General features: G+C 39.7%; 1 pseudogene; it reads left to right on the top strand.

Annotated features, from left to right (window-relative positions):
• The first annotated feature begins 3,639 nt into the window (after nucleotides 1-3,639).
• Nucleotides 3,640-5,785, top strand: LOC104681662 (annotated as a pseudogene).
• The last annotated feature ends 2,575 nt before the right edge of the window (nucleotides 5,786-8,360 follow it).

The raw sequence follows: 8,360 nt of genomic DNA, 5'->3' as shown, positions 1-8,360 counted from the left end.
CGGCCAGGCGTGGGATATATTCTCCTGGTGTGCCTCTTTGCTTAAAGCGCCGTATTGGGGTGGGAGTTACCCGATTTTCCAGGTGTTGTGTGTGTCAGTTCCCCTGGCTAGGAAAACGGATTCCCTTCCCCCTTGCACTTCCAGGTGAGGTGATGCCTCGCCCTGCTTCAGCTCTCGCTGGTCAGGCTGCAGCAGCTGACCAGCACCGATTGTCCGGCACTCCCTAGTGAGATGACCCCAGTACCTCAGTTGAAAATGCAGAAATCACCGGTCTTCTGTGTCGCTCGCGCTGGGAGTTGGAGAATGGAGCTGTTCCTATTCGGCCATCTTCTTAGTGTATTTCTTGCTGAAAGATGTGAGGTGGCTTATTGTGCAACAAATTACTCAATTGGTTAGAAAACAACCAGATATTAATTATGAAATATTTGTAGTGATTTGAAAATAGTCCCTCCAAATCATCATGGAAGCTCTGATATAATTTTCAAAAAGAAAAAAATATAGTTCAGAGATCCTAAAGCCTAGCTCTTGAGTAAGAAGATGAGGCTAGAGAAATACAGAGGACAGGTCGAGGTTGGCGTTGCACGCAACATAGTAGGGAAGGTGCCAGCTATAGGAAACCATCGAAGACTTTTGATCAAGGGACTTCAGATTTTGTCTAAATATATCACACCAGCTGTTATGTGAAAGAAGATTTTGCAAGGCACAAGATAAGAGGCAGAAAAACTAGTTGATAAACTATTGCAATAATCTAATGGGTAAACTCATGAAGGTTTCTATCAAGATAGTTGTGCTAAGTATGGCAAGAACGAAATTGATCCGAGAAAATTTTAGAAAGCAAAATATTTGACACTTGGTGATTAATTCAGGTACAGTAGAAATCTGAATCAAGGATGACTCTATTATTTCTAGTTTCTAATTTAAGTGGGTAGCAGCTGAAACCACTGAGTATGGGGAATGCAGATGATGGGAAAATTCAGTGGTAGGTGAAGGAAGAATTAGTGAATTTAGTTTGAAAAATGTACAGTTTGTGTTGCCTATTGTATATGAAATATCTAAGAAGAAATATCAGCCTCTATCCAGAAGTGATTTCTTTCTCCGATACCATTATTACATGCATACTCTTCAACTATTTACCAAAAACTTTCTTATATACACAATGTACATTTGGGTCTAGTTTTTCTTGCTGGATTGCAAACTCGATTATAGGAGGCATATTGTGTAATTTATTTGTATAAGCTCCAGAGTGCCTGTATAGCACAAAGCCTTGCATGTAATTGGTGCTTAATTTATGTAATGAGTTAAAAGATGGCTAGAAGGATAAATACATGGATGGATGCATGGATGGATGGTTGGATGGATGGATGGTGGCTCATGAATGGATGCATGGATGGATGGTTGGATGGATGGATGGATGGTTGTGTGGGTGGATGGATGGATGGATGCATGGATGGGTGGGTGGATGCATGGATGGATGGATGGATGGATGGATGGATAGGATGGATGGATGGATGGATCATGGATGATCGTGGATGGATGGATGGTTGCATGGAAGGATGGATGGAAGATGGATCATGGATGGATAGATGAATGCATGGACAAACGGAGTAATGACTTCAAGTTGACTCTAGAGATGTAAGGTGACAGAAAAAAATATGAAAAATGAAACCCAAGTAATAGAATTCTAAACCGATATTTGCTACCAGAAAATACGAGTTTTGTTTTATGTTTGTTTAAATTTATAAGCTGGATGTTTTTCAGGGAATTAAATTTATCAAAGAATCAGAAAAAAAGAGTAGTCTTAAATTATAAAGTAAGATAGATTTATGTAGCTGCTAGGAAGCATTTATACTTATGAAACACATTAAGGGTGAAGCAACATGATTAGCAGTGTTAATAGCACTGAAGGTGATTTCTATGGTAACTCAGTATATCAATTCTGTGCACATTATTATTTCAAAAGATAATTTTTCAAACTACAATCTCATAGCCTGTAAAAATTAAAATATCCATTAAACAGCTCAATTACCTCTGCTGTTTAATGGGTAGCTAGGTTTCCATTAAGGATTCATGTTCAGTTCATTCTTGTTGATGATTTCCCTCTTGTACTTCTTCACCCTCCTGCAGCTTCAGATGACACCTGTGACAGCTCCCTTTCTAGCATGAAGGTACGTTTCATAATTATTATTATTATTACAGAAATTATGTTTGACCTGATTGTCTGTAGGAAATGAACTGCTCACCTTTTAGACTCAATAGCCATTTAATACATCAGCAAAGTAATTAGCTAAAGAGCAGCCCAATACCCTGAGGCTAATCATCCACCTCTAAAAGGTAGATAATTTATTCCCTCTCTACTAGTGAAGTGAGCCCCAGTATTATTTACAGATAGAAATTCTTATATTTCTCATCAATTAAATTCAACTGTTGTCCTTTAGAGTCAAAGTTAGTATTTCAAGTGAAAGCACATCCCACCCTCCTTTCCAACACAACCACCTTTAGAACAACTTGGGCTTGAATTTTCTACACTCTTTGACCTTGAACAAATTTCCTAATATCTCTGAGCTGGTATTCGTATCCATAATATAATCTTATAAGGTTATTGTGTGTGTTCATGAGGCAATACGTGCAAAGACCAGCATACAGAAATGATCCATCAGTATCACCTTCACTAAAGACGGATTGTGAAATTAAATCTACCCAGACAGACTTTCCCTCATGGAAGCAGTACCATTCCACTACGGAATTTAGTTGATGCAATTTCCTGGTTTCTGATTTCCACCCGCAGCACAAACATAAAGTCTTCTAGCCTGGGTTGGTTCTGGAAACATCAACCAAAGCTCCCCACGGATACAGACAGTCTACTTCCACCCCACGCAATTCTCCCCTGCCCACCAAAGAACATACATTTTAAAAAGACCAGAGTCAGGTCACGGTTACTCGGCGGCAACTGCGGCAAAGCGAGAGCCTGGAGACCTGAGCCGACACTGGGGGCTGTCCGCCCGCCCCGCATTCTCTCGAGGAGTCGAGAAGTCCTGTTGTATCAGAGTAAGATGGACGGTAGCTTTGATTGTGAGTGTGCTGAGCTGGAGCCACCTGATCACTAACAAAAGACATCTTCTGTTAAGCAACAGCTGCCAGGGCTTCCTGTTGAAATATACGGCAACAAAGGAAGCAAAGAAGCAAAACGGAAATGGTGCCTACCAGCTCCTTAGAACGACGCTGCTCAGAGCTAGTGAGGAGAATGTTCATAGAAGCCTGTTGTGTGCATATTTATTCACATGTTTGTTAAATGTCAAATCGTTTAGCACAGTAATATGAGTGTATAATATGTCATTTCATTCCGTTTGAGTTTCTTGAGTGTTTTCTTTAAACGTCTGCAGAGTTGCTGCCCCTTTCTTGAACTATGAGTACTGCAATCTTTTTAATTCTCGATAGGAGTAGAGTTTTTTGAGCTTTAAGTCTAAGGGGAACTCAACAGGCCTGTTTGGCATATGCAGTGAACATCAAGAAACCATCTTGCTGTGGAAGCATAATTATTTTTCTTCTCCCTTTTTGAAAAATCTTTCCTTTTGATGCCAGTTTCCTTGTTTACACAAGTTCAACCATTTGAAAGGAAAAGGCAAGAATTAGGGTTTCAAAATGGCGGAGAAATTTGAAAGTTTCATGAACATTCATGGTTTTGATCTGGGTTCTAGGTTTGTGGACTTAAAACCAGCGGGTTGTGGAGGCAATGGCTTGGTTTTTTCTGCTGTAGACAATGACTGTGACAAAAGAGTGGCCATCAAGAAAATTGTCCTTACTGATCCCCAGAGTGTCAACATGCTGTACATGAAATCAAAATTATTAGAGACTTGACCATGATAACACTGTGAAAGTGTTTGAAATTCTTGGTCCCAGCAGAAGCCAATTAACAGACGATGTGGGCTCTCTTACGGAGCTGAACAGTGTTTACATTGCTCAGGAGTAGATGGAGACAGACTTGGCTAATGTGCTGGAGCAGGGCCCTGTACTGGAAGAGCATGCCAGGCTGTTCATGTATCAGCTGCTACGGGGGCTCAGGTATATTCACTCTGCAAACGTACTGCACCGAGATCTCAAACCAGCTATTCTTTTCATTAATACTGAAAACCTGGTGCTGAAGATATGTGACTTTGGTCTTGCACGGATCATGGATCCTCATTATTCCCATAAGCATCATCTTTCTGAAGGATTGATTACTAAGTGATACAGATCTCCACATCATTTACCTTCTCATAATAATTATACTGAAGCCATTGACATGTGGGCTGCAGGCTGCATCTTTTCAAAATGCTGACTGGTAAAATACTTTTTGCAGGTGCACATGAACTTTAACAGATGCTGCTGATTTTAGAATCTGTTCTTGCTGCACATGAGGAAGATCGTCAGGAGCTTCTTAGCATAATTCCAGTTTACATTAGAAGTGACATGACTGAGCCACACAAACCTTTAACTCAGCTGCTTCCAGGAATTACTTGAGAAGCACTGGGTTTCCTGAAACAAATTTTGACATTCAGCCCCATGGATCAGTTAACAGCAGAAGTGCTCTCTCGTCCTTACATGAGCACATATTATTTTCCAATGGATGAGCTAATTTCAAGTCATCGTTTTCATATTGAAGATAAAGTTGATGATGTTTTGCTTACGGATGAAACTCACAGTCACGTTTATAACTGGGAAAGGTACCATGATTGTCAGTTTTCAGAGCATGATTGGCCTATACACAACAACTTTGATATTGATGAAGTTCAGCTTAATCCAAGATCTCTGTCTTATGTCACTGATGAAGAAGTACAATTTGATCCCTGAAAATATGTGGAGATTGGGAAAAGTATCTGGAGGCTCCTGCTTTTGATACCAATTACTCTACTGAGCCTTATGAGCCAGATAATCATAAAAACAAATACTGTGATCTGGAGTGTAGCCATGTTTGTAACTACAAAATGAGGTCATCATCATATTTAGATAACTTAGTTTGGAGAGAGTTGAGTTAACCATTACTATGAACCCAGGCTTATCATAGATCTTTCCAACTGGAAAGAACAAAGCAACTAAAAAAATCTGATTAGAAAGGCAAGACAAAATGTGAAAGGAATTGATTGGTTAAAGCCCAGATAGCACTAGAGGAAGCATCAAAGCAATTGGCTGGGAAAGAAAAAGAAAAGAATCAGGGGTTTGACTTTGATTCCTTTATTGCAGTAACCATTCAACTTATTTCCCAACATGAGCCTACTGATGTTGTTGATAAATTAAATGACTTGAATGCTCAGTGTCCCAACTAGAATTGAAAAGTGTGATATCAAAGTCAGTAAACCAAGAAAAACAGGAAAAAGGAATGGCAAATCTGGCTCAGTTAGAAGCCTTGTACCAACCTTCTTGGGACAACCAGTTTGTGAGTGGTGGGGACGACTGTTTTTTCATAAATCAGTTTTGTGAGGTAAGGAAGGATGAACAAGTTGAGAAGGAAAACACTTGCACCAGTTACTTGGACAAGTTCTTTAGCAGGAAAGAAGATCCTGAAATGCTAGAGACTGAGCCAGTAGAGGATGGGAAGTTTGGGGAGAGAGGAAATGAGGAAGGATTTCTGAACAACAGTGGGGAGTTCCTCTCTAACAAGCAGCTCGAGTCCACAGGCATCCCACAATTTCACAGTCCAATTGGGTCACCACTTAAGTCAATACAGGCCACATGAACACCTTCTGCTATGAAATCTTCCCCCCAAATTCCTCATCAAACTTACAGCAGCATTCTGAAACATCTGAACTAAAACACTCAGCAGACATTTTCTTTGTATTTTTCATGAAAAGCATTTTGTCTTTTTTTTTTATAACTAGTGTTTAAGTCACTTTTTACTTGAATCAAATGGTGTCATTTAGTAAGGATTTTATTAGTTGGTTTATTTTATTATTGGTTTTTAAAATGTGGACTTTTCTTCTACATGTGAGATGGTTTTCATTTTAACTGGCGTGTCGTTTGCACACAAAATTAAAGAATAAAGCAAAATAATGCAACACAAGAGGAGACAAAAAATGCGCTAAGACAAGTAAAGAACATTCTCTCATAAAATGATGATCTGTTTTACAGGAAACAAACCTGGCCTTGAAATTTACACAGCGAGACTCTACATAATTGCATGAAAATATCTATTTTTTTTCCAAAAATATTTTTCACTCATGAGTGTTTTCAAGTTTTTCATACTGTACACATTTCTTAAAAGACATGATACCAGCAGCAATTGAAAATGAATGCTGAATTTGGTGCACATGTGTTATCTACCTCAAGGTAAGAAGAGTATGTAGCAAAACATATACCACCCAGTGCTTCACAATACACACTTCTATTTAGCCAGCATTTATTGCAGTAAACTATTCTTAATAAGACTCACTCGCTCTTTATAAATGTTCTGGTATGCATTCTTTACAGTGAAGTGTTAATACATCACATCTTATTTATTTTAGCGTATCAGTATATTTTCTGTATTTAATTATAAAAATTAATTTGGTTTAAAAAATGTATTTGCAAATACACTTCTTCAATTTGGCACTATGGTTTGTTGCCTACCTAGCTTAATATATAATGTCAGCTTATCCTAAGGCTGTCCACGTACTTAATTTACTTAAGTGTTCATTTTAAGTAATGTGCTCACTGTGTATAGGAATTTGTATTTTGTAGGTGCATCGTCTATCTACCAAGAAAAATTAGGAACTGCTTTATTATAAAATGTTCCTAAAAGTCTTGTGTTTATTTTTTTTTTTTAAAGCCTAATGATTTGTGTGCATGGAAGTAATTAAGGTATATCATTATTGTAGTTTAAAAGTTGTACATGATAAGGTATTTTGTTTTTACTGTATGTTTTTATTGAATGATCTATTCCCCATCCCAAGACAAGCATGAATAAAATTAGGTTAAATGTAACATGTGGCATTGCAGTCTCTTAGAATTTGTTTCATCTATTTTATTTTATTGCACACTGTCTGTATCTTCAGTTATCCTATTTGAAGAAAAAGAACAAATAAAACGTGGCCAGCAAAAAAAAACAAAAAATACAAGACCAGAGTTGGTGAAAGAGAGAAATGCTAAGGATGGTAGGAAGTGAAATGGGTCACCTTGCAGATTTGACTGCTGTCCACGCAGACTGTGCTTCTCCTTTAGCCTGACACAGTGTAGTTTTCTCTTCACACCTCTCTGCCTGAACCTATTCTATTTCATTATTCTTTAATAGCCAGTCCTGCTAAGCTGAACTTATCATCGTTTATAATAAACAATGTTGTCTATATCTTTATTCATTCTGAAAACTCCTATCAAGCAGCTACTTTGGGCCAGGCGATAAGTAGTTATGGGTCCTGCCCTCCAGCACCTACCAGCGAGAGGGAAGAGCCTAGATGCACACAGAAAAAGGACAATACAATACTGAGCACACTGCGGGATTAGAAACATAAGAGCTTTGCACCCACTCACGGCTGTTACCACCTACAGCCACTCCCGCAAACTGAAGTCGGCTCAGTGAAGCGGTCACTTGCCAGCTATATAATCCATCCTGCCTGCTCTCAGCCAGCTGTTTCTCACTAAGCTCTGCTGTCTTTGATACCCTCTCTTTTCAACTAGAGCCTGCTGCCCTTGGCTTATCAGAGGCTACTCCCTACTGTCATCTCCAGCTCTGCCCACAGCACCTGCTTGTGCATTCGGCGTCTGCATGGACTGAATGTTTGTGTCCTGCCGAAATTCAAATGTCAGAATCCTAACCCCCCATGAGATAGTATTAAAAGGTGGGGCCTTTGGGAAGTGATTAGATCCTGAGGGTGAAGCCCTCATGGATGGGATTAGTGCCCTTGTAAAAGGGACCCCAGAGACACCTCTTCTTTTCTGCCTTGTGAGGATAAAGCAGGAAAGTGGCCATCTATGACCAGAAAGCAGGTTCTCACCAGACCCCAAATCTCCCACTGCCTCTATCTGAACTTCCCAGGTTCCAGACCTGCGAAAAATAAATGCTGGCTGTTTTAGCCACGCAGACTATGGTATTCTGGCAGCTTGCCCTGCACAGGCTAAGACAGCGCCTGTGCTTGGGTCAGTCGGGGTTCATGGCTTTCCTCTTGACCATTCCGCAGCTCCCTTCTCCTCTCCCCTTCTTCCAGGACCAGGGTGCCAAAACACTCAGGCCACTCCACAAGCACTTAGAGGGTGCTGAGACCCTTTAAGACATCTTGCAAGATCAAAACTATTTCCTTTTTTTTTCACTTTTAGTTTAGCTTCAGGGGTAGATGTGCAGGTTTGTTATGTGGGTAAACTCATGTCACCAGGGTTTGTTGTACACATTATTTGGTCACCCAGGTACTCAGCCTAGT

The sequence above is a fragment of the Rhinopithecus roxellana genome, chromosome 9 (assembly GCF_007565055.1).
Source record: "Rhinopithecus roxellana isolate Shanxi Qingling chromosome 9, ASM756505v1, whole genome shotgun sequence".
NCBI lineage: Eukaryota > Metazoa > Chordata > Mammalia > Primates > Cercopithecidae > Rhinopithecus > Rhinopithecus roxellana.
The sequence above is the reverse complement of the archived record's forward strand: the minus strand, read 5'-3'. Positions and strand labels throughout refer to the sequence as shown.